At 44.6% G+C, this 25400-nt stretch overlaps 1 protein-coding gene across 1 annotated transcript in view; it reads right to left on the bottom strand.

Annotated features, from left to right (window-relative positions):
- Nucleotides 1-25400, bottom strand: part of FGF13 (fibroblast growth factor 13) — a 217521-nt gene that overhangs the window by 57809 nt on the left and 134312 nt on the right. The window lies entirely within an intron of this gene.

Below are 25400 nucleotides of genomic sequence, written 5' to 3'. Positions count from 1 at the left end.
AATAATAATAATAATAATAATAATAATAATAATAATAATAATAATAATAATAATAATAATAATAATAATAATAATTCTGCACTGCCTGAAACCCCTTTGGAAGTGGTGCTTTTCCCGTGCCATCCCCAGCCACTGGAGTTCTCCCCCTCATCTGGATTGTGTTGCCCATGAAGAATTTCATGTCTGATCCACCAGTATTATTGCTGCTTGTAGGCAGTATATTTTGAGCTGCTGGATACTTCTCCCTTACCTTACATACATATGCATGGTTTTACAATTCAAAGCACTCAATGAAAGCCGGAAGGTCACCGTCCCACTTTTGTGGAACTCCCAGTGATGGCTACAGCTCTCCTTAAGCCTGCCAGGGTCTTAATGCATCTAAACTGGGCTTCCATCTATAGCTTGGTAATTATATTTGGGTTGGTGGTTCACCAGCTGTGTGGGCTCAAACTACTGTTGTGAAATTGTTGTTGGCATACTGTGAATGAGTCTCTCACTGGGGTCAGGACTCATAAAAATGTTAGTGTTCCATGTTGGTTAGCTTGTCAGTGAGAGCAAATTGAAATAAGATGGTCTCCAAAAAGGTCTCTTGTTTATTTAAAATATTTATATCCTGCTTTTCTCTGAGCAGTGCAACTCACAACATTAAACTCATTAAACTCCACTACATTCTCACTTCATGCTATTACTATACAAATTACTATACAAATATTACAACAGAAATAATAAGCAAATTACCTCTCTGTAATAGCTGACTCTACAAGCCATCAAAAGAAATCTGGAAAGCCTTACCTTCCACAACCTTCAAAATTTCTGCAAAGTTGGGGCCTTCCACATGTCCCCAGGAAAGCCTGTTGCATAAAACAATGTGGCTGCTAAGAAAGCCCAAGCCTGAACAGAAATAGTTCTCTCTAACCAGAATGGAGGAAATTTCAATAATCCTTGGGCTGATGCTCAGAGCGACTTTCTGGGCATATATGAATGACTCTCATCCCCACCAGACATCCATCAAAGTTTGATGCTGTCAAACTGAGGAGGAGGGCATTGTTCTATGTGTGTGTGGAGAAACAAAACTTTTAGAGAAGGAAAGTTGTTTTTTATTTTCCTCCTTTAAGGAATCTCAAACTGGCTTACAATCACCTTCCCTCCCCCTCCCCCCCACACACAACAGGCACCCTGTGAGGTAAGTGGGGCCAAGAGAGTTCTGAGAGAACTGTGACTAGCACAAGGTCTGCCTCCATGCTTCATGGGGAGGAGTTCTGTTCTCCAGATTAGCATCCACCGCTCTTAACCACTTTTACCACACTGGAGGCTAAATTTGGAACAGTCAGACTGAGAGAGAAGCAAATAGAAAACGAGACATGAGTTGGTTGAAAAAAGAAATGTCTTGGGATGCAGTCTGCCTCTCTGAGGATCTGCTGTAGGGCAGTGGATTTGGTGCCTCACTGTCTTCATTACTATATTTGTCAATGACACAAATATTACTGGCCTGCCATAAATCTTTCAAGGTTCTCTTTTGCAAAGGAAAGCAGCCCAACCAAGGCAGCTGCTGGAACTTCTCGCCACTTAGGAAAGCAGGCAATCTTAACACACATGTTTCCCCCCCTCCCCAGTGCACATTCCTTTTTTTCAGTAAATACATTGTGAATTGTGGTTCAGTGGAGGAATCCAGCACCCAATCTGCCCTCCAGCCATCACACTTCCGATCAGGCTGCAAAAAGTTTTTGTGAACCTTCTCAGCAGTGACAAAAAGTATGTCAAGAATTTAACAGTAATTAGCTTTGCTTTCAGATTGCTTCGAGTCAGGGGATTGGAGGATATTATTTCTAGACCAGCTGGAAATTTCTGCAGCTTGCCAGACTGGAAAGAGAGAATAGGGGGGAAATCGTTTCACAGAAACATTTTTTTCCAAAGGCAAAAATAATATATTTACATTTAGATGGCATTTAGAAAGAGAACATCTTCCCATAGGAAGCTGTCAGACAGCCTGATGTCAGCTGCTGTAGCCTTTGTGTAATCAAGGGGAGCAAAATTAATGGTCCACTTGAGTTAAACCAGCAGGAAACACTTAATAAATTTTTAGACATCACAAGGAGAGAGTCCCTTTCCACACAAGTCTCCTAAAAGGTTTGTAACATATTTTCAATCCCCCCTTGTTGTTTGCAGTCACCCCCTTGAGATGATTCCTGGCCGCCATTACATGATTTTTCCCTTTGCTGATTCACTGGTGAGCCTAAGAGTCTTTGTTTTAATGCAATTTTCAGTTCCTTCATGCTGTGTTCCCCTATAAAATCTACACATTTTTCAATGCTGTTCATGTACCAGTAAATTAGTTTTAGACATACGTGGAAATGAAACAAACTGTATTTATAAATATACGTAATGTACATTACAGCAGTGATAGGAAGTGAGTCTATCACAGTCTGTGCTATCTATTCAGACTGGCAATGGGTCTCCAGGCTTTCAGGCAGTGCCTTTCTTATCACCTACTACCTGATCCTTTTAACTGGAGATGTCTGGGGTTAAACCTGGGATCTTCTGCATGCAAAGCAGAGATTCTTCCTCTGAGCCATGGCTCCTCTGGATGGGAGTTAACCCGACTGAATAAAATTGGACTTACTTCTGAGTAGACTGACTTGGGCTCATTCCCAAGGATGATCAGAAGATGATAGTGAATAAGTCACTCTTGAATAAGTCATTCTTTTCTGTCATGTGCCTGCAATTAACTCTTCAGAATGGTAACCATGGTAATATTTGCAGCAAAAATGAGTCCTGTGGCACCTTACATTGTAAATTATGGTGCTTGTTAGCTGTTTTATGGGCCTCCTGCAGTCAAAAGTGCAAACTACAAATATGCTAAGTTAATTCAAGGTTTTACAAAGATACTGGGAAAATCTCCATTGTGGCAGCTGGATGAAATGTGTGTGTGTTTGTATATATACACTCACACACAGGGACACATGTATTACATAGGTACAAATAGGGGAGGAGGAAATTACCCCGGTTGTGTGTTTTTAGCTCCCAACTGTAAAAAAACACATGAACAAAAAAAAATCCCCAAGATTTTTAGAATATATTTCACCTAGTCGTTCTGCGTAGGTATGTATGGGAGCAACCCTACATAGGACTTCTTGTAAGTAAGTCCCCTTTTATTCAGTGGGACTTACTCTGAGAAAATGTTCTTAGGATTAAACCCATTGTATAATGCTCACGGAGCTGATTTTTTTTACTATCCAATAAAATGACTTTTCTGGGCAAAATTAATTGCATCCAATATTTATGTAATGATTAGTGTGTCCAGAATACTTCAATTGCCCTCTAAAGTAGGCCAGAATTATAGGTCCCACACCAGTCCTTGAAACTGATCAAGAATAGCTGCCTAAAATATTCACAACTAAAGCAAAATTGGAATGTGGGACCTTCTCATCTGCCTGTGAGTGTCTGTGCTAGTCCATTGTCCTAATGCCACAATGATGCCATCGTACCCTGATCTGCAGCGTCAACACATGGTTGACTGGTTTGTTGCACTGCTTTGGAGTCTCTGAAGCTAAATGAAAAGAATGTGGATACTACAGCTTTTATTCCAGCCCCAAAAGGAACTTTATGCCCCCTCACTGCTCGGTGCCTGGGGCAGTTACATCAGGGTCCCCTCATATTGAGGGGCCCCACCATCCCCCCCCCTCATGGGGGTAGGTTTTAAATTGGGGTCGGACGCCTCCTGTTATTATGTATTATGGTTTTTCACTGCTTTTATAAGTTTTAAGCTATTTTATGGGATGGAACCTATGTATTTATATTTGTATGACCGCTCCCGTTGATGTTCAGATAATGTTGTTCACCGCCCGGAGCCCTTCGGGGATCAGGCATTATATAAATGGAAAAAATAAATAAATTAAAAAATAAATTAAAAAGGCACCTGGAGTCCAGCCCCAAAGATGCCCCTTTTGCATCAGTGGCATGCTCAGCACCCTGAGATTTTACTTCTGCATTTCTGTTGGCTTTTAAATGAAAACCTGAAGAAGTTCCTGGACTGAATAGTTCCATTAATTGCTTAGCTTTTCTGCTGAATAAATAGTTGAAAACCAGGAGAAAAGGGGACATTCTCATTCTAAGCTTTGTCTTAGAATGAGGCATCATGTGCTCAACTATAGCTCTGTTTTCACTCTGCTCCGTGCCAGCTAGAAATCTGGCTGCCTGCCTTGATGGTTAGATGGGGTTCTCTCTCTTCAAAAAAAATCATATGATATAGTGAATGAGTGTGAGGAATAAAGATGAATGTAGAACCAGCCAATTACAAATGCAGTGATAATTAAAGGTTAGTGCCTCACTCAGTCTCTCTTTTCAGGGTTTTTTAAAATTAATTTTCTTTTTGGTACAGTGGAGATTTAATGACTGTAATGAGGAAAAGTGATGAAATGCCCTTATTCCTGTATAGCTGAGGATGGCTCCATGGGGTGGCAAGGTTTACTGAGATCTCAATCACTGGAAAGGGACCACTTTATTTGGAGATCCTTAGAAGGGGAGAGCACACAGGTCAGAGATGGAACGCATTCTTTGAATATTAGGCCTTCTGCCCCCCCCCCCCCCCCCGGTCATCTGCATTTAACTGGACTCACGTAAGGGAGTTTCTCTGCCTGAGATCTTGGGGCCTTTCCCCACTTACCTTAAGCCCCGCGCTACTCCCCACGACAGGGGCAGCGACAGCACAGCCACCCCGACACTGCCGCTCTCGCGCCCCCTCAGCATGCGGCATCCCTGGTGCTCTTGTAAAGGGCGCCTTTTGATGATGCGGGGTCAAGGGGATGCCTGGGCGCGCGCCAGGGATGCCACACACTGAGAGCAGCACGCGGCATAGGGGGGATCGGGGTGAGTGAGGAAATGCCCTTGGAGAGCTTCAGTTAGTCAGGGCAAACAAAGAGCTGGCAAGATGGGCCAGAGGTAAGTGAAATTCCTATAGGAAGGTGTAAGAGTTTTCAATTAGCGCATCCTATCTCTGCAAGGCTAAATGGCTTTTAAAAGCACAGTTCCATATGTCAAGTCTGCATGGCCTCTCGTTATTCCTGTTCTGGCCCTGTGAGCCACTGTGCCCTGCCCTGCCCATTGCACACGCTGCATTTCATATTTAGTCCTTACAGGGTTTTTTGTTATCTTTCTCATATTTTTTTGCCTTTCTTCTAAGAAACTCAAGGTGGCATTTATTACTGTTCCTTTCCCATTTTATTCTCACAACTCCATTGTGAGTTAGGGTCACCAACTCCAGGTTGGAAAATGTCTAGTAGTTTCGAGATGAACTCTGGGTAGGATGGAGCTTGGGGAGGGGAGGAACCTCAGCAGAGAATGGTGCCATAGAGCCAAATCAGCCCTTTTCTCCAGGGGAACTGTTTTCGGTAGTCTGGAGATCAGCTGTAATTCTGTGAGGACTCCAGATCCCTCCTGGAAACTGGCAGGCCTAGTTTAGGCTGAAAGGATATAACTTGTCAAAAGTCACCCAGGGGCTTTCCGCACTGACAGGGTTGTACTGGTTTCTATCTAGGTTCACCTCAGTGTATCCGAACTGCAACTGAGCTCAACGTTGTTTTGTCTCAGTTCCCTCCCCTCAGAACTGCGACATCCCTGTTGCAGTTATGAACTGCACCTTTCTGCTGGAACAAGGTCGATACTGCTTTGAAGCTTCGAAGTGCGGACGCATCGAAACGATACCTCATCCGTTCAACCAATCAGGAGCCGCTTTTGTGGCATGCGCAGAACGGGAGAGTCGTGACGGGCATGTAACTGTAAACTGTAAAAAAAAAGAATGCTCCCGTTTCCCATGGTAACACAAGCTTCAATCATGATCGAGGAGCGAAACAGGCACCAAGATGATCCCGCCCACTTAGCTCGGTTCCAGGGGGCCAAGTAAGTTGCTGTGCAGACAGCCTGGAATCGCCCCTCACTGAAGGGAACCGAGTCGACCTTAGCTCCCTTCTGTAGTGCGGAAAGCCCCCCAGTTAACTTTTTGACAAAGTTTTAAAGCCCAGTCTCTCAAGTCTTACTTTTTAGCTACTACATCACAAACTATCCATGCTTTCTAACAAAGGTACATTTCTCTCACAGGACACAAGAATGTATTTGATGTCACAAGAAGCGACAATTAAATTCCAGCAGTGCACAAGTTCTAGTCGCTGCTGTTTTCTGTACACCTAACTCACTCCACACCCCTTTCCCCTCTTCTCATGCACAGGGCTGAATGAACACCTCCTAGTTTGCTCAAACTCTTTATTTGCCAGGACATATGAATGCCTTAATGAATTACAATGGGTTCCCTCCTCAAATTGGGCAGAAACTGAAGTTTTCAATCCCACTTTGTGTGGGCTGAGCCAAATCACTGAGTGGCCATATTTGGATGTGACTGCCAACTGGAGGAAGATCAACCTGGGAAGTGTTTAATGGAGTGCTGGATGAGGTGGGTGTGGGTGGAATGAGGGGTGTAAACTTTACTTGTGCCTCATCAGAGTTGAAATTGCAGCCACAGGCACTGAAAAGTGGATTTTTTGGTGTTCAAACAACAATACCTCAAGGGTATCTTACAGCCTGCAGGCGATGTGTCACTGACTCTTAGTGCTGTGGGATTTCAGCACCTTGCAGAATTGCACCATGAACTGCAGGCAGTGAGAGAACATGTAGCTGATTTCATTATCAAACCTGGGATAGAGTTGCCCTCATGTCTGTGCTAAAGAGATTATTTAATCAGTTCATCAGAGATCTTGCATTTTGCAGCTGGCTGACTTTGACGGCTTGCATATGTTCTGTGTTCTGTTCTTGCTGCCCGTTATGGTCCAGAGGAGAGTGCTTAGGACAAATGAGCTTACTCCCCAGAATGGTATAGCTATTTTTGAAGCTCTGCAAATCAACTTTCTGAATGAAGGAACTGTAAACTCCTTCATTTTGAACCTTTCAAAAATGACTTTGAGATTTTCTTTTTTTCACACGTACTAACCCCTTTGTATTTGTAATCATCGTTCAATCTTGGTTCAGGAGCCCAGTTTCTAGGGCTGGTTTTGCACAGTGAAATTGCTCCTCTGTTGGGAGTTCTGCACTGCTCCCAATACTGCTGCTTGTCTGCCACATTTTTGCCCTGGCACTGCCCCACGGCATTGGCTTTGCTCTGCAAATTTCCAGAACTGCAAAGGTTGAGGTTCTTTTGAAATGCCCCTTTGTTGCTCTGGTGGCTTCTGCTGCTGTGCAAAACTCCTTGGTAGCAGATCTGGGGCCATTTTTCCTGCCTTGCTGCTCTGGCCTGCCCCCCCCCCCCCAATGGACACTTGCTGAGAATCGACGCCTCCCTCCCCACTTGCATTGGGAAAAAACGGAGGGAGAATCCTTGATTATTTTTAGAAAGGAGGGAGAAACCTTGGACAGAAAAGCGGTGTGCCCACCCCACCAAACAAGGGAATCCCTGCCCTCCCCGCCACTCGAGGAGTTTGCATGGGGGAAGCAAGGATTTCAAATGGGGAGGGGGCCTGAGGGCGGCGATTCTCAGCGCCTGCCTGCGTTCTCTTTTAAAAATACGGTACAAAAAAAAATACCAAACATACCAAACAGAATTGTTCAGGACATTTCTTTTTTTTGTACAGGATGTAAAGAATAACAAAAGAACATTATTGCAGAAAAAGTGGCATGTGAAGCTTACTTACGTCTGTCAACATCTAAAGCTTACATTATCAAATATTCTGTTCAAAATTTTCAAACCTAAAAAGATCTAAATATAACATTTTCCCCTTATTCATATGACCATTGTTATCACCCATTGTCCCAGTCCTTGATCTGTATCATTCAAAAAGACACTTTCCCCAGCCCCAACATTCTGTAGGTGATCTGTCAAGTATCAAGGATGTTAACTTTGCCCTAGTTAACTTTGCCCTGTTAATATTTTCATCCATTCTATAAAATCTGGAAGCTAGAATCATATTTGCAGCAAGATGGAAAGCAGAGCAGCTTCCAGGAGGGCATTCTTGTAGAGGGATCTATGGTGTAATCCAGGGGTCCCCAAACTTTTTAAACAGGGGGCCAGTTCACTGTCCCTCAGACTGTTGGAGGGCCGGACTAAAAAAAACTATGAACAAATTCCTATGCACAAATGATTGTAAAATGTTTGATTTCACCTTTCAGCCTTTCTGTAATGGTCTATTTTTAGAACAGTGACCAAAGTATGTCAAGTATAGGGTGGGCTCCAAATATTGTTGGGGAGGCTGTGGAATACCTTCCCCTGTAAAAAAAAAGCAGAACTTTCCCAATGAAACATTCCATCTAACCCAGGATCAGGTATCTTCCTGGGTTCTTTCCTCCCTAGCAGCCAGCGAGCGATTCTCCAGCCTGGCTGATGCCAATGGGAGTGAGGCGGAACAGAAAGCCTGAGAGCAACACATGGAGTAGCTGAGAGGAGGGCGGAGCAGGCATTGCCACATGTAAGGTTTCCAACTCTGGGTCAGAAAATTCATGGAGATTTGGGGGTGCCATCATGTAACTGCAATCAACAGCCGTTGGGGCCGGTTCCTCCTCTCCCTCGAGCCCCCACTGCACATGAATGGAGCAATCGCCGCCATGCCTGGCGGGCCGGATAAATGCCTTCAGGGGGCCACATTTGGCCCCCGGGCCGTAGTTTGGGGACCCCTGGTGTAATCAATAGTGTCTGTAATCCATGCGGCTTTGCAGTCACCATATTGGTGGCACTCAGATTGGGCAACTGCCCAGCAAGGAGAGCTCCCCCTGGTGGTTCAGTTCCACTCAAAGATAGGGAACTTCTGTGCAGCACTGGGGAACAGTGAGAGGGACTATTGAATGTTATGGATCAGTTTGGGAGGTGACCTCTATTAGGGATACTGTGTGTGTGGTGTATGTGTGTGTGTATTGCCTTTTACTTCTTCAGTCCACACTACATTATGTTGTTATGCTAGGATTCTTTGCTGTTAAGATTTAAATGTTATAATTAAAATGTTGTAATATTTTGTAATCGGTTTGCTGATTGTCTGAATAATTCTATCGTTCTTGTGACCCACCTTGAGTCCCATTGAGAAAGGCAGACTACAAATGCAAATAAATAAAGTAAAATAAAACTGATGTCTGAGACCCAGGGATGCAAGGCAGGTGTGCCAGCACTGACCCACAAAACTTCCCTTTTGTTTCCTCCCCACTCCCTTACACATTCCAGACCTTTTAGACAGAATTTTTCCTCTTCTCCCACACCCTCTCAAACATACAATCTCTCTTCTACAAGAGACTCAGAACTGCAAAGGGGTGGGGGTGGGGGATCTAGAAATCAGATATAACATCCAAATGGTTAATTATATATGAAACACAATTCTTTAAATCCTCCTAAACTATGTCGGTTGAGTCCAATGCTTCAAATATGTCTGATAGCCTCAACAATCACGCTTCGGTTAATTCTGTCACTTTGCGTTATTCCCTCCTTGGCAATGTCTGCAGAACACCAGGCTCTGCTCTGTGTTTTTGACATCACGTGTTTGTCGCGCTGCTTGAAAGGTGGTCCGAGATACACAAGAGCCCTGATCTGCCATTGCGTTGTAGTTTATGCATGGGGTAGAAAATTATGCATGGGGTAGAAAATGTTGACAGAGAGAAATTTTTCTCTCTTTCTCACAATACTAGAACCAGGGGGCATTCATTGAAAATGCTGGGGGGAAGAATTAGGACTAATAAAAGGAAACACTTCTTCACGCAACGTGTGATTGGTGTTTGGAATATGCTGCCACAGGAGGTGGTGATGGCCACCAACCTGGATAGCTTTAAAAAGGGCTTGGACAGATTTATGGAGGAGAAGTCGATCTATGGCTACCAATCTTGATCCTCGATCTCAGATTGCAAATGCCTTAGCAGACCAGATGCTTAGGAGCAGCAGCAGCAGAAGGCCATTGCTTTCACATCCTGCATGTAAGCTCCCAAAGGCACCTGGTGGGCCACTGCGAGTAGCAGAGTGCTGGACTAGATGGACTCTGGTCTGATCCAGCAGGCTACTTCTTATGTTCTTATGTTCTTAGTTCTTGTGAGGTGTCAGGCTAAGATCTGAGAAACCTGGGTTCAGATTCCCATTCTTCCATGAATTGCCTCTGCTTGGGCTTTTTTTTTAAAAAAGAAGAAACCTTTTACTGAAAGAATATTAGTAGGTAAGGGAACATGCAAGTTTTCTTATTATACAGAACACTTTTACTGTAGCTGACTTTTGAAATGCACAATACTTGAAGGTACCCACATGTGGCTGAAAACCATTCCCCTTGGCTTTTTTGCAAGAGTAACAGTTTTATTGGCTGGGATCTCTGAAGCCAATTACTTTTTATTACTGTCATTCTTAACAGCTTATTGGAAGAACTATATATATTTTTTGTCTTTTGTTTTTAAAAAGGCTGCATTTGCCTTCTTTAAGGAATGGAGACTGCAGATTTGAGATTGTCAATACAGTGGAGACTACTTATGTCCTGCCATGGTTCTCTCCCACAGAAATGATAACTTGCATTGCGTGTGTGCCTGAGAGATGACTCTAATTGGGTTGGGATGAATGCTGCATCTTCAGTTTATTATTTCATTGCCAGTTCATTACTGCCCTGGCTTCTGATAAAGCTGCAGAGAAGGACGCCTGGGAGATGCAGGGGAGCAAGGCCCTCGGGATAAATCATTTTGATGATGTCAGATTTAAAAAAATAAATAAATGTTGTTTTGAACATCTGAGAACATTTGTTTAAGACACTCTGCAAGGCTTTAGTAATCTGCAGAGAATCTGCTGGCTGGAGAGCGCAACCTGTAAACACAGTGCAGATAAATCAGAGTGTTACTGATTTGCGCAGTTATTGGGGTGGTGGTGGAAATGGCTGTTCAGTCCTAGCCAACTTTTGTAGACCCCATGAGATTTTCAAGGCAAGAGACAAATAGAGGCAGTTTGCATATTCTAGCCTTTGTGTAGTAATCCTTGGCTTCCTTAATGGCCTCTTATTCAAGTACTAACCAGGACCAACCCTACTTAGTTTCCAAGTTCTGACAATATAAGCTGGCCTGGGCCCTATCGGGATACATGGAACTTTTTAGTCTCAGAAGACAATTTATTAGTAGGTCCATGTCTCCAAAATGCTTATGAATCTAAAAACAACAGCAGGGAAGATAAGGTGGAAGGGGGCGGAGCTGAGGGCAGCAAGGGGGTGCAATAACACAGGCTTAAGTTTGGTTACAGTTGAGAGTCAGTGTGGTATAGTGGTTAGAATATGGGACTGGGGAGACTTGGGTTCAAATCCCCATTCAGTCATTAACTTCACAGTGTGACCTAACCTCATTCTTTCTTTTAGGCTCCATATTCTGAGAATTGTCACTTATAGGAGAAGGGCAGAACCATGTGTGCTGCCCAGAGCATCATAGAGGAAAGCAGGGCAGGGATAAAATGCAATAGAATGAAAGTTTCGGGGTTAAGGCAAGCACACGGTGGAGTTTGAGGGATGGTCTTATTGGAAGGGAGAGAGATAGCACCAGACAAGGCAGTGGAGCAATGGTAGACAAGGATGGTGGAGAAAAAGGAATGAAAATCACAAGATGAGATATAAAGGAAAAGGGATGAGTACAGTACATCTGCAAAGTGTTTCAAGGTCAGGCAAAGAGTTTTTGTAGCCTTATTATCTCATTGAGGTGCCAAAGGTCACTACTACACTCTGTGCATTATCTCAGATGATCTCATTTTTGTGTAACACAGTACATCTGCAAAATTTGTGCTCTGAGAAGAGAAGGTGCCAGTTTACACATGAGTAGATCCATCCTAGCTTGCCACTTGAAGGCTGATGCATCCATCCAAATATGGATCTTTTAGTAGTCACTGTGATAGTTAGAGACCCAGACTTACGCTGGAAAAATACAAGTGCAATTCCCGTTCAACCATGAAATTCACTGGGTGTCCTTGGACCGGTTGTTTTCACTTAGCCTAATTTACCTCCTAGGGTTTGGGTGACACAATATAGTCGAGGAGGAAAAGGAATCATATACATCACCCTGAACTCCTTGAAGGAAGAATGAGATGCATGTAGACATTTACTCTTTTTTGAATGGTGAACTGGCACATTTGTGCATCAATGCTCTTGCTGACGCTGACTATTATTAGTAATAGGTGATGCAGAATTGAAAAAAGGTGGGTTTTTTAGACAAGATGTGTATTTCTGAAATTTTTGTTTTTAACATTAAAACCAATGGACAGAAGAAAAGGAAGAGGTCCTCTTGAAAATAAAAAATCTAGGGTAGAACCAGGACCTTCCAGAGTATCCAAAACATGGGAATTATTAACTGAAAATTGCCTGGTCTTTGTGGGCTGCTAATAGGCTACCAGTCTGTCATGAGCACACAGTCACAGAAGCCTGGCCTTCCCATTCCCCTCCCTTTTGCTGCCTATATATGTGTCACTAGTACCTGGCAAATGATAATATGTGGCTGGGGGGATCATATTGGTGTGCCCCATGTTGTGCCTTCCTGCTCTCAATCAAATTACAAGATCCTAATGTGATCCTCAGACACGAAGTGAGGTCCTTTTCCAAAGGCTACATTGGATTTCTGGTTATTGAGGACACCTTGTCTATTTCATGGTATTATTGGTGGGGGGTGGAGGGGAATAGCTTGGTGGCAGAGTATCTACTCTGCATACAGAAGAGCCCAGAGTTCGGTCCTTGACATTTCAAGAGGAAGATGCAAGGGCAGTCACAGGATGTGATAGATAAAGACTGTAGCTGAGTGATAGAACACATCATGTGCAGAAGGTCCCAGATTCAAACTCCTGGCAGCAGAGATTGGGAATTTTGTTTCTGTGTCTGACACTTTGGAAAGCTTTTGCTGGTCAGAGCAGACAACACTGAGGCAGCTGTATCATTGGTCTGGCTTAGCAGGACTGCGTCGGCTGTTTATCAGTCCAGATGACTCTCCTGTGTGTAAGCTCAAGCATCCCAGTTAACTGCCACTGCCACAGATAGCTCTTGGAGTCCACACATGCTACAGTAAGTGGTAGGGGTCATTGCTCAATGGCAGAACACAATCTTTGCAGGCAGACCATTCTAAATTAAATTCCAGGCATCCCAGATAGCAGGTACTGAGGAAGATCCTTTTTTGCTTGAGACTGTGGAGAGCCACTGCCACATAAAGAAGTCTGACTCGGGCATCTTCTTACGCTTCAAATCTGTTTGTGTCTCTCAGCTCGGCATTCGCCAGTTGCCTAAATTGCAACCCCTCCCCTCTCCCAGGAGTTCACATGCTGATGACGTTGGCAGACTCTAGGCCCGGACTGGTTGCTCTTTAGCCAGTTTGCTATAAATAGCCCCTTTCTGACATCAGCCGCATCGACAGCAGGTGGGGCAGCGCAATGGGTCTTGATTGCCTCTTGCCGTTTTTCTAAAGAGAAGCGCCTTGAGTGCAATCCCAAGATGATTAGCAAACATGGTCTGTGGCAAGGGCTTGCTGCAGCTTCTGCAAAAAAAGCATTTGAACTTTCATTCTTTTTGCCCTCTCATGTTTTTGGGAGATTAGCAGACACTAACACAAGGCTGTATATTTTCTTTTCAAAGCTATGGAGTTTGAAGGGAGATCAATGAGCAGTTCTTAATTCTGAAGGTATTGGTTCATGCCAAATTAACTTCATTTAACCAGAGTATTTTCTAAATAATAGTTTTCTAAAGTGGGATGGGAAGGAAGGAAGGAAGGAAGGAAGGAAGGAAGGAAGGAAGGAAGGAAGGAAGGAAGGAAGGAAGGAAGGAAGGAAGGAAGGAAGGAAGGAAGGAAGGGGTCTTCCGTCCCCTCCCACTGACTCCTTAGCATTTATTTGTGATGCGTGCACCTAAATCTATTGGCTGTCCCAACACTGCCTGTTTTTTTACATAGATGTAGTAAATCCCCTCCCCCAAATCCCCTGCTGTACAGGTGTGTTCTGAAATTTTACTTAACTCTGGAACATGTCTGGCCCTTACGCCTCTTTGTGGTGGTCAAAATGTAGCTTGTCAGCTTTGGAAAGCTGCCTGTTGTGGTTTTGATGATGTGCAATGGATATGGAAAGCTTTAGTTATGTTAAACTTCAATAATGGTAAAAATATGATACCTTCTAAGTCTATGTCTATGACTATGTCTATGATACCTTCGTGTAATTTCTGAAATGTGGAATTCACTGAATATTACTGAATTAATTCCAGGATGCAATTACTGATCATGGGTATCTATCTTTAGATCACTAATTCACAAACTGTTGGGGCTGAGAGGAAACTCCTAGTGTGCCATGAGAAATGTCATTTAATAATCAAGGCTGCTGTAAGCCCAAACAACCCCTTTACCCCAACAAAGGAAGCTGTCTGTAGTATCTCTGTATGAGCTGCTGTTCTAGGAGGCTTAGCTGCCTTCTAGTCAGCCTCTGGCTGCAGAGGGCAGCTCATTCAACCATTCTAAGTGCAGAGATTTAGTAAAACTGGTTTCCTTCCTACCACACAAAGCCCACAAGGCCAGCTCAAGTTGTTGAGCCGCCCCAAGCCCCTCTTCCCATGCCAACCTGGCAGGGCTCAAGGTGGGATGAAGAGCAAGTACTTCTGAAAGCACAAATCACAGCCCTCATCATTTCCCATGTTGTAACCACCACCACCACCACCCCCAAATCTGGCACAACTAGCAGGCTCTTCGATTACTTGTGCGATGAACCAGCCATGTCTCCTAGTCCTCTGCAGAGGCAGTTTGTTATGTGTCTCTGTATGAGTTGCATCTCAGTATGAGTTGCAGCTTTGGACGCATTTCAGCATTCACTCAGAACAGTGACTCTAACAAAATATGGGGTATTAGTTTATGTGTGAACAGGTAATTTTACATTTCACACATCCTAAAATTAAGCTTTGCGTGGGGAGGGAGGCTAAGAGTAAAATGTTTTAATGGGGAAAAAAGTATAAACTCATGGGTTTGGGAACCATTCAACATAAAAACAGCCCAACTTGATTAGACTACTAGGCCGTTTCTGCACGGGCAATTCATGGCGGCCTGGAGACGGTAAAAACACAGTCTCCAGGCCGCCATTACCGCTTCGGGGCATGACTGGGTAACGAAGCAGCGCCAGCCCTCGCTACTTCCGGCCCGGCATGAAGGCGGCGTTTCCCCAGAGCTTCCCAGCTCTTTTGAAGCGGCTGCATGAAGCCGCTGCGGCGAACGGCAGCGGCTTCATGCCGCCTCCCCACCCGGCACTTCACCTTCTCCTCAGGTTTGCCTCCAGCGTCGCGAGGCCGCAGGGACCGCCTGGCCCTGCGCGCTGGCGTACCAAGCTTCAGGCGTGCAGGGCCAGGGCGTAATCAACCTCGGCGACACTGAAGAGCCCGACAGGCGAGAGTCGGGTTAATAGCCGGCGCTCCGCGGCGCCGGCTGCCCAGCTGCTTCAAGGACCGTCCATGACGGTCCCAGCGTCTCCGACCTCGCCGTTTCCGCCGCCGTGCGGAAACGGCCCTAGTCTTTTTGGGCTGGCATCCTGGTTGCCATGATAGCCAACTAAGATCCCCCAGGAGACCCACAAGAAAGAACACTGCCTCCTTCTGTTTTTTTTACTGTTCCTTGCAACTGTCATTCAGAGGTATATTACCTCTGAACATCATGGCTGTTAGCTAGTGATGGACTTAGATTGTCTGAAGCCATCTAAGCTAATTGCCAGCATTAAATCTTGTGGCAGAGAGTTCCCCAAGCGCATTATGAAAAAGTACTTCCTTTGGTCTTTCCTGAAACTACTGTGTATTAGTTTCACCAGGTATCCCTTGAAGTCTAGCATTATGAGAAAGGTGTGTTCATGTTCTTTCTTGCAGCCAAAAAGACAGCGCTGTGCCATCTAGCCAGCCTAGAAGCAGCCCCCCCTTCCCACCCGCTGTAGATCATTACGTGTTAGTTGTATGTATTTGGCATCTGCCTCCTTTGCCCTCTTTTCCCAGAAGAGAGCTGTGTGTGCTCTGTCAGGCAGGTGCGCTGCGTAAACTGCTCTCTGACGTCTTGATCATTACCGTTCTACTGAGTTGCAGCTACAGACACACAATTTGGCAGCTCGTTGGTGTTTGGATCCCCCCCCCCCCAAGTTTTGAGACCATAGAAGCTTTCAGATTGATGGTGCAGAGCAATGCGTTGTGACCACTGGCTTCAAGTTTCAAAAAGAACATTTCAAAAATTCAAGTCAAAGTAACTGAAGCCAATTTCCATAGATCTTTATTCCTGGTCTTCTCCTTTCTCCCCCCCTTTCCCTCTTCATTGTACTGCAGTCATCTAAGAATGGCAGACGGGTGTCTTGGCAGCCTTCATTCTGGTTTCAGTTTTATGGAAACTGGCTTGCTTGGGTGAGTGGGTTTTTAAAACTTTGGCATCGCTACCTGAAACCTTAAAATAGACTCTGCAGTAGGTTGGAGAACTTTAACATGCTGGAATGCAATTAATATGTAGCAACTTTGAGCAGAATGGTGTTTTGCTTCAAGCTAATAAAAAATAAAACAGAGCAGAACTTGCTTTGTCAGAGAACCTGCAGAAAGTTACAGCCAGTCAGTGTCCCAGTGCTTATATAACAGAAGTCCCCCAGAATACCCAAAGAACAGAAAGGCGTGAAGTTTGTCTTGCGAGTGCAGAAGAATCCGATTCCCATTTAAAACTGGAATGACGTTTCCCAGTCTAAATGCTGCAGTTTCATGTGGAGATTGTAATGGCTCTTGAGTGACCCAGATATTTTGGATGTCAATAATGGTCTGACACAAGTTAGGGACCTTCATGAAGCTGTGGGCGTGTGGGTGGGTGTCACTTGGAAATGGGTGTCATTGACCCAAATCACTAGCTGCAGGATTAAGCTTTCAGGGAGTCAGGCAGACTAATTTCTCTTTCTGTGTTTTCTACCCACATTTGAGTGACCCTAAACTACGCTCAGCATTCTAATGGCAGTGAGCATGCTCAGTCCACATCAGCCCATTTCAGGTCCATTTGTAAAAAGGAAAAACCATTGCAAATCTCACATGTGGGAAACCAGATAAGCCCTGCACACTTTCAAGTCAAGTCAAGTATTTATTGTTTGAGCCATTGGCTATAACAATACAGAGATACATGCAGTTAAAACATTTAAATTAAAACAATAACTTAGTTTTGCATTAAAATATAAATTATTTGTATTTGCAATCTCTAAATTAAAATGCCCCATCAAATACTTTTTACGTCAGATGTTTTTGCAGCTTCTTCAGCACACTTGATTCAGCCTGTGTTGTAGGACAAAGCTAGACATAACAATGGAGAACAAGTGGTGTGATGGTGAAAGTTCAGCTAAGATCTTGGAGACATGAGTTCGAATCCACACTCTGCCTTAAAGTTTCCTAGATAAATTGTCCACTCACAGGTTCGCCTACCCCACCGAGTTGCTTTCAGGATGAAATAGTGAAGGGGAAACCCTAAATTCCTTAGTGGAAAAGTGGGATAGCAATGCACTAAATGGATAGAACACAGAATTCTTCACCTCCCTTTCACTAGTTTTCCTCAAAAAAAGAAAAGGAGGAAGAAGGGGAGTCATGGTTTATACTCTGCATTTCTCTCCTGTAGGGAGTCCCAAAGCAGCTTGCAAACTCCTTCCCTTCCTCCCCCCACAACAGACACCTTGTGAGGTAGGTGAGACTGAGAGAGTTCTGAGAGAACTGTGACTAGCTAGCCCAAGGTCACACAGCAGGATTCATGTGTAAGAGCAGGGAAACACATCCAGTTTACCAGATTATAATCTGCTACTCATGTGGAGGAGTGGGGAATCAAACCTAGTTCTCCAAATTAGAGTCCGCTGCTCCTAACCACTACACCACAGTTAAGTAAAGATGTCCAGGCTCAGATAATATGTAATAACTTTTCCCCCAACCCCAAACTGAGCCTGATGTTGCCACCCTGCTGGTGTGTCCTGGAGATCTCCCAGACTTACAACTGAGTTCCAGACTCTAGAGATCAGTTCCACTGGAGACAATGGCTCCTTTGGAAGTGGGGTGGGGTGGGGGTGGGGGTGGGGTGTGGGGGGCCGACTGTGTGGCAAGGTCCCTCCTGTCTCCAGTCTTTGACTTCCCCAGGTTCTACCTCCAGATCTTCAGGAATTTCTGAACCCAAAGCTGGCAGTCTTAGTGGGCCCCTACGTCTGAAGTGAATCCAACAGGTAGAGGGATTGCACTGATGGGAGTAGAGTTTGCAAGAATAAATGCAGCAGATACCCTGTCCTCCCACGGATCCCCCCTGACTTCCCCATAGACATGCTTCTCCTCCATGTCCACATTTTTTCAGCAAACATGGGACTCAAAACAAACATTTACTTAAGAGTCTCTGCTCCTGGATGCAGAATCAGAACTGAAACATGTGAGCCAAAGTATTTTCTCTTCAGCATGCATTGGAGAGCATCTTGCTAGATAGAATATGAACTCTCCAGGTCTTCCAGTATTCAAGGTGTAAGAGGTCTGGTTATACAACTTTGGAGCACATACTTGCATAGGAAATGTAGAGCCATCTCATGATTATGATGGACATTTGGGTAGCAATTCTGGTACATTTGGGTGACAAGCTGACTGAGACCATTTATGCATGCACTACTCACCCCACTGCTTCACAGCGGGGTTTCCCCCAGGTTTTTTGTTTGCACAGGGAGTCTCCTCATGCGAAGTGTCCCTAGACAAGCTGATCCACCATTTTGACTGCCCACATCTTCCTTGTTGTTTCCATACAATCTCCATTTGGGGAGGTTGCATGCTGCCATTTTTTTCCCGCTGTCTTTGATCTAGCATTAGTTTGTTAGAGTTCTTGTCAAGTTCTTGCCAATTTCACTGGGTCTATTGCTTCAGTGATAGACTTTGAGCATGGGAAAAAAACAAATGAAAAGAAACCTCTTTTGATCCTCCTGAAATGGTGCCTGAAGAGAGGATGGGAATATTGTAGTGTGGTCAGGGGAAGGTGGGAAGGAGTGAGAAAACCTGAAGAAAACTAAATGCACTCTGAGGAAAAAAAGTCACCCTCAGAGCTTTTAGAAAATGCAGGGATTCTCTGATCTGAAGTTGGGATGACCTCCACAGAAGGAGAAACAGGTGCATAACCAAGAAACAAACCTGAAGTGAATGTACAGTCTATGCAAAGAAGACCCCAAGGGCATAAATGGCCAGTTAAAAACATTTAAAAGATGCTGCTAATTGCAATTGTATAATATGGATTCAGTTTAACTGAGGTTGATTTTTTTTGCCATCAAATCACAGCCAACTCATGACAACCCTGTAGGGATTTCAAAACAAGAGATGTTCAAAGATGGTTTGCCATTGCCTGCCTCTGGATAGCGTCCTTGGTATTCCCTGCTTAGCTTCTGAGATTGGACTAGTTTTGATTGTCCGGGCCAATCCTCATCATATCTCGTTCCAGTAAGATACCATCTTGCTTATAACTTAATGACAGATGCCAGGGTTTTGTTAGGCCTACTTTGACTAAAGATCAGCTAATGGCATCCATCATCCTGTAGAGTTTGCTGCTCCTATGATTAGATGCTAATTGAATGCATGGAAAATGCTGAAAACCTCTGGAGAGATCTAAGGCAGCAGCATTTCCAACAAGAAAACTTGAACATGAAATGTGATTCATAGTGCCTGGTGTTCCAAATGCAAAGAGGGACTCTTCTGAAAAGCCTTAGCCGAGGTTTTGGGTTGTGGGTCAGCCTACAGCAGAGATTTTGTAGAGTGTACATAGAAAGTTCCTGCATTCCTTCTAGATGCGGTGCTTGCCCAGTAGCATTTTATTTATAATTTATACATTCTTTTTATCCATTGCTACCTGCCATCAAGGTCTGCTTTGTCCAAACATCTCTCACAGTCTAAAACAGTCCTTGAGAATATCATCCCAATTGCATTGCATTGGGGGGGTGGGGGAGGAGGATAGAAAATTACAGAAGGAGAGCAAACAATTATTTGAGTGGGAGATCAGTCATTACAGAAAAATTCATTTTTGCTGTAGATGAGAAACTGTGGTACACTGACTGTCACTTCCTAAGAGATTTGATGGCTCCCAATTAGGGGTAGATTGAAATGTGAAAACAACCCTGGGCCTGGAGGAAGCTGAAAGAAGCAGCCCCACAGGTACTGGCAGTCCTGCAAGGGTTTTGCCATGGCCAAAATGGCAGTGAGTTTAGGCTTTCCTGGCCCCATAGGGGCCATTTTACTCGGCTTGCTCTTAGCTGCCAGTGGGCTCCCAGAATCAGTTGCCCACTGCAAACTTTCCCAGCAAGTTAAAGACACTGCTTGCCACTGCTCCCAGTTCATCAGGTAACTTTCCCATGCCGAGGAAAAAATGTATTAGGACAAAGTCCTGCAGTTCATATAGAACTGGAGCATTGTGTATTAATGATTCTTTGAGTGGAATGAAGAAGAAGTTTTAATTCAGTGGTAAAGTTCTTGTTAAGGAAAGGCCTTTCTTGCTATGGCTTTGTCAAGGTTCTGGAGTGCAGGGAACTTATAGGAAAGGGAGCTGCATTGGTGGGTCTCATTCCTGTTTGCTATACATTGTCTTTATAGCCTGAAAAACTGGAGTGGGGAGGTAGCCATCTGATCATTCCCATTTCTGATGCTGTTGTGTATATTTAGAGCTCCATGATTTCAAAGGTGTCCTGCTCATTATTTTTGGGACTTTATCCTGACAGTAAGTCTCGAACATATAATTTTGATGTTTCCCAAAATGCCATGGTAACAGATTGTGATGTCAGAAGTAACAGTGAACGGAGAAAACTGTTACAAAGCATGAAGAAATGATTCTTCATTTTCATGCCAATTTTCTCACTTCCTTCTCCAGCAATTTCCTTGCTTGCAGGAGTTTGCATGGAATTAGGAAATGGGAGATCAAAGGGGGCATAAGGGGGCAAAACTCCACTTGCTCTGGTTCTCTGAGAATCTCAATTATTTCTCATTTGATCGATGCATGCACAGCACCGTTTCCAGTGAGAGAAAAGCATTTCGGAGTGGAACAAATTAAATGTACTAAGGAGATACAAACCTCAACTTCAAGGCAGATTGAGCTTTCCTTTGACCATGTGAATCAGGAACAGCAGAGTCACACATTCAATACACCAACACAGAAGTGGAGGCTTTAGGTCCATTTACAGACAATGCAGCAGTAAACCCAGGTTCACTATCAAGTTTACATTCAACAGGACGCTGCGCAAGAATGAGTTTCTTGTCCCTGTGGTGTTGGAGAAAAACTTTGAGCAGCATGCGGAATATAAAAGAAGGCTGAAATAATGCAGTTGTTAGTAAAAGGATACAATCCTCAAGTTCCAGACACTTATAGCAACAAAAAAGCCATTGCCTTGTGTCACCCTCTGCTTTTGCTGTGTGCCCGAGCACTCTTTTTCAGCAGATTGTAGACAAAGCTTCAGTTGATTCTGGTGGGTTTTCCGGGCTGTGTGGCCATGGTCTGGTGGATTTTGTTCCTAACGTTTTGCCTGCATCTGTGGCTGGCATCCTCAGAGGTGTATCACAGAGAAAAGTCTGTTTCACACTGTGTCTAAGTGAGAAGGGAAAGTTTAGTGTGGTATATTGTCCATGTCCCAGGGTGTCCACGTCCCATGTCCCAATATACCACACTAAACTTTCCCTTCTCACTTAGACACAGTGTGAAACAGACTTTTCTCTGAGATACCCATCTGAAGATGCCAGCCACAGATGCAGGCGAAATGTTAGGAACAAAATCCACCAGACCATGGCCACACAGCCCGGAAAACCCACCAGAACCAGTTGAATCCGGCCGTGAAAGCCTTTGACAAAGCTACAGTTGTTTGGGGAGGAAGGGATTCTGTCTCACATGGCCCCTCCCTCCTTCCCTTGCTCTGCTTCTCTCCTCTGACTGTGAGGTGGAGGTCCAACCTGTCCTTCTTGGCTACTTTGCTTCCTGCCTTTTAAATGGTCCTTTACAACTGCATGATAAATGGTGTGGTCTTGCTGGATGTGAGTAACAGGTGGTTGGGTTCCTGGCCCGGGCCTTTCCTTCCTGCACCACTGCTACCTGAGAGAACCTCTCCTCTGGCCTGTGCTCATCCAAAAATGATGGGAATGCTTCCAGTCTCATCTGTGGGATTGCCTGCAGGTATAACTTGCCCTCCTTCCTCTCTGTGCTGCATCTATCCTTCCCTTTCTTGCCTGCTATCCAGTGTGCCTTTCACTTTTGCCATAGTTGCTTCAGCTGCCAGTGGGGCCTGTGTTGCCCACTTTTGATCCTCCACAGACCCTGGAAAGTTTGGGAGGTGGGACCCTCACCCCCAGACATATTGTCCGTTGTATCCTTCCTACAAATTCCACCCCCCACACACACTCACACACTCACACATACACTTGCACATTGCCCTCCATCACCCCCAGATTCTGCCAGCAGTAAATTCCTAATGAGACAATCCTAACTTTGCAGCTGGTTTATATTTGAAGATCAGTTATCTGATTTGCATGAAATCATCATGTGAACACTTCCTGCATTGGATATCTAGTACCTGCTGAGAGAGGGTTGCTGACTTTTTTGCAAACCCCTGCTCCGGAACAAATGGCAGCTTTATGTGTAGTCACAAGCCCAGTGATAGTCTTTGTCTTCTGACTTCTGCATATCGCGTTGAGGGAGAAATCCAAGTTGGATTTTTCAGGTCTGTTGGCAAACTTGTCTATGAAACATGGCCTATTTCATGCATACGTTGTCACATGTCCCTCCCTGTGTTACGAAGCATAAGCAGTGCTACAGCAAGCAAGACTGGAGTGGATCATCTCCCTTCCCTCAGAGACCAGCAGGAAGATGCAGCAGGGTCACGTCAGGTGTGTCAGGTGCGTGGCTCAGCTCACTTGTTGTCTGGTCAGTGATGATTCCACCTGCTGGTCTCCAAAGGATAACCAGCTACAGATATTCTTTTACCCAAACTGGGTCAAGCGTCTGCTAGGATGATATACAACTCCTGTTCTCCCTCATTTAATTCCCTATTCATCAGCCTAGACATGAGAGCAGAACTGCTGCCCAGCTTCTTGCTGAAACATGCTTGTTTCTTTGGTCCAGAGCAGAAACATAATGGGAATCATTCTCTGAAGCATATCTGACGGCTTGGGAAGGATGGGTTTGTTTGCAGAATCACAGCCCCATCCAAAGGGGGTGGGGGAGACAGTTCAATGGAACTGGTGCAAGCTCATGCCAGTTTGTTTGCTGACTCTGCCAACGCATTTGGCAAATGTGCCGGTGGGGTGGGCAAGCTGGGAAGTGACCGTGTGCTGCAGACCTTGGCAGCATCCAACCCAGAAGGGAGGCTGATGGTTCCAGGCTGCGTTGGTGTCCAGTTAGAAGTCAGTGCAGGTTAGCTGGGGTGTTTCCAGGGGTTGACCCAACTATAGTTGGCTCCCACCCAACCTTTTGCACCATGGACACTGCAATCAATACCTGGGATTTGTGCTAGCAAAAGGGTGGCATAAGTCCATCCAGCCCCATGAAGGGCTTTTGGCCAGCAGGGGAGGGTTTTTTTGTTTTTCCTGCATTCCAGTGATGCCCAAAAGCCCTCTGGAGCACCTCGGCCTGTGGGTGGAGCTGTCATACAGTTAAAAGTTGTGGCCTCAAAGCCTCACACATGCCCTTGTAAATGTTGTGGCTCTGCCCAGGCGATCAGAAAATTCTCAAACATTCCCTTAGAAATTCTCAGTCAACAGGCAGCTCAATTGCTTCTGTGTGCTTTCATCCAAGGACAACAGGGGATCTTTCTCAAGGACAGAATTTTAGTATCCCGGGGAATTGTCTGGTTTTCCTTTGTGGCTGGGTTGCAGACTTCACCTCTGGAGACTTCCAGGTTAGACTGCTTTAATTTACTGTGTATAGGGCTGCCACTGAAGATGATTTGGAACTTCATTGTCCATCTGTTGATAGATATGGGTTGGCAAGAACACATTACACAAGAAGTGTACATCTATTACTTGGACAAACAAGTTCTTCCCTTTGCAAGCCATGGTTGAGAACCTATTTTTGTTCCTGATTCATTTATATGCCAGTTAGACCCTATTTATACTCAACTGAGACAAAAACTATACATTTATCAGGCAAAAATACCAGTATGAAAAAGCCAGGAAATGGGGTACAAACAAAGACTGTGGGCATTCAGTACCTGTCAGGAAAAAAAATGGGAATGAAGTGGGAATTTTTGAGTGGAAACAACCAGGCTGCAAAATTTGGTTGCATCCCTAATTGGTTACCAGTGAGGGTGAGTTTGCAGTCAATGGAAGGGAAATATGGGCCAACAATCACCTGTGTCCCTGCCTCTGTTTTATCATTGTTGAAGTCCAGTGCTGGGAAATCTAATGTGTCTGGAAGTGTGTCCCATTTCATTTCAAATAAGCCCAACTTTCTGGTTGATGGCTCGTCTTATTCTCTGCTCCACAATTTTGATGGCCTTGGTGGATTTCGCTACAAAAATATGTAGTCCAGAGCAGCCAACTGTACCCATCTTAAATGGCGATGTCCTGGTTTCAGCTCTCATTTTGCTAAGTAACCCCTGGTTTGCTTCTGTTCTGTCTTCCTTAGCCCCACCTTGACAATGTCTGGGGGAGATTAACTGTGCCTTCCCTTCTTGGGGTATATGTAGGTTTCCAGGTTCCTGAGAGAAGGTGTCTGGGAAGTGCTTTAAATCTTTGCAATGAACAAGATGTGCTGCATTTAAAAAATAGGTACTTTAGGTGAAGACGCTCTGACTGACTCCTCTGTGGCTCAGTATCATTAACACTCATGGCTTCTGCTGACACCATGTGGCTTAGTTCTGTGCAGCCTCGGGCTAGGAGTGGGGGGGAGCGATTTCTGATTGTGTTGTTCTGTTACTTGGGGTAATCTTCCATTAACACAGAGGCTAAGAAGCTGCTAAGTGGGGGCATAGTAGTGCCATATGGCAGAGTAGCCAGACCCTACTACAAATAGAAATAAGCACTGTCGCATCAACTGTTAGAAACTAAAAATCTTTGTCCCTTTGAGGATTGTCACAGTTGTGGCCAGTAGTCAGAGCTTTGATTTGGGGATAGGCTCCCTTGCTAAGAATGGTAACTCAATGAATGGTAACTCAGCAATCACAATACAAGATAAAGCTGCCACATACACCAAGACATTCTGGCTCCATGGGGGCACATGCATCAATTACAAACAAAATTAATGGAATAAGGGAGGGCGTGTTAGAGGTTTATAAAACTATGCATGGGGTGCAGAGAGTAGACAGAGATAATATTTTCTTCCTCTCTCCAAATTTCAAAACTCGTAAGGCATCCAGTGAAGTTGTTGGGCAGCAAATTCGAGATGAACTAAAAAAAATACTTTTTGCTCAATGGGTGATTAACATGTGGAATTTGCCTCCAGAGGATGTAGTGATTGCCACAAGCATT

The sequence above is a fragment of the Sphaerodactylus townsendi genome, linkage group LG13, assembly GCF_021028975.2.
Source record: "Sphaerodactylus townsendi isolate TG3544 linkage group LG13, MPM_Stown_v2.3, whole genome shotgun sequence".
Lineage (NCBI taxonomy): Eukaryota > Metazoa > Chordata > Lepidosauria > Squamata > Sphaerodactylidae > Sphaerodactylus > Sphaerodactylus townsendi.
Note: the sequence above shows the minus strand (reverse complement) of the source record. Positions and strands in the feature narration are given on the sequence as shown.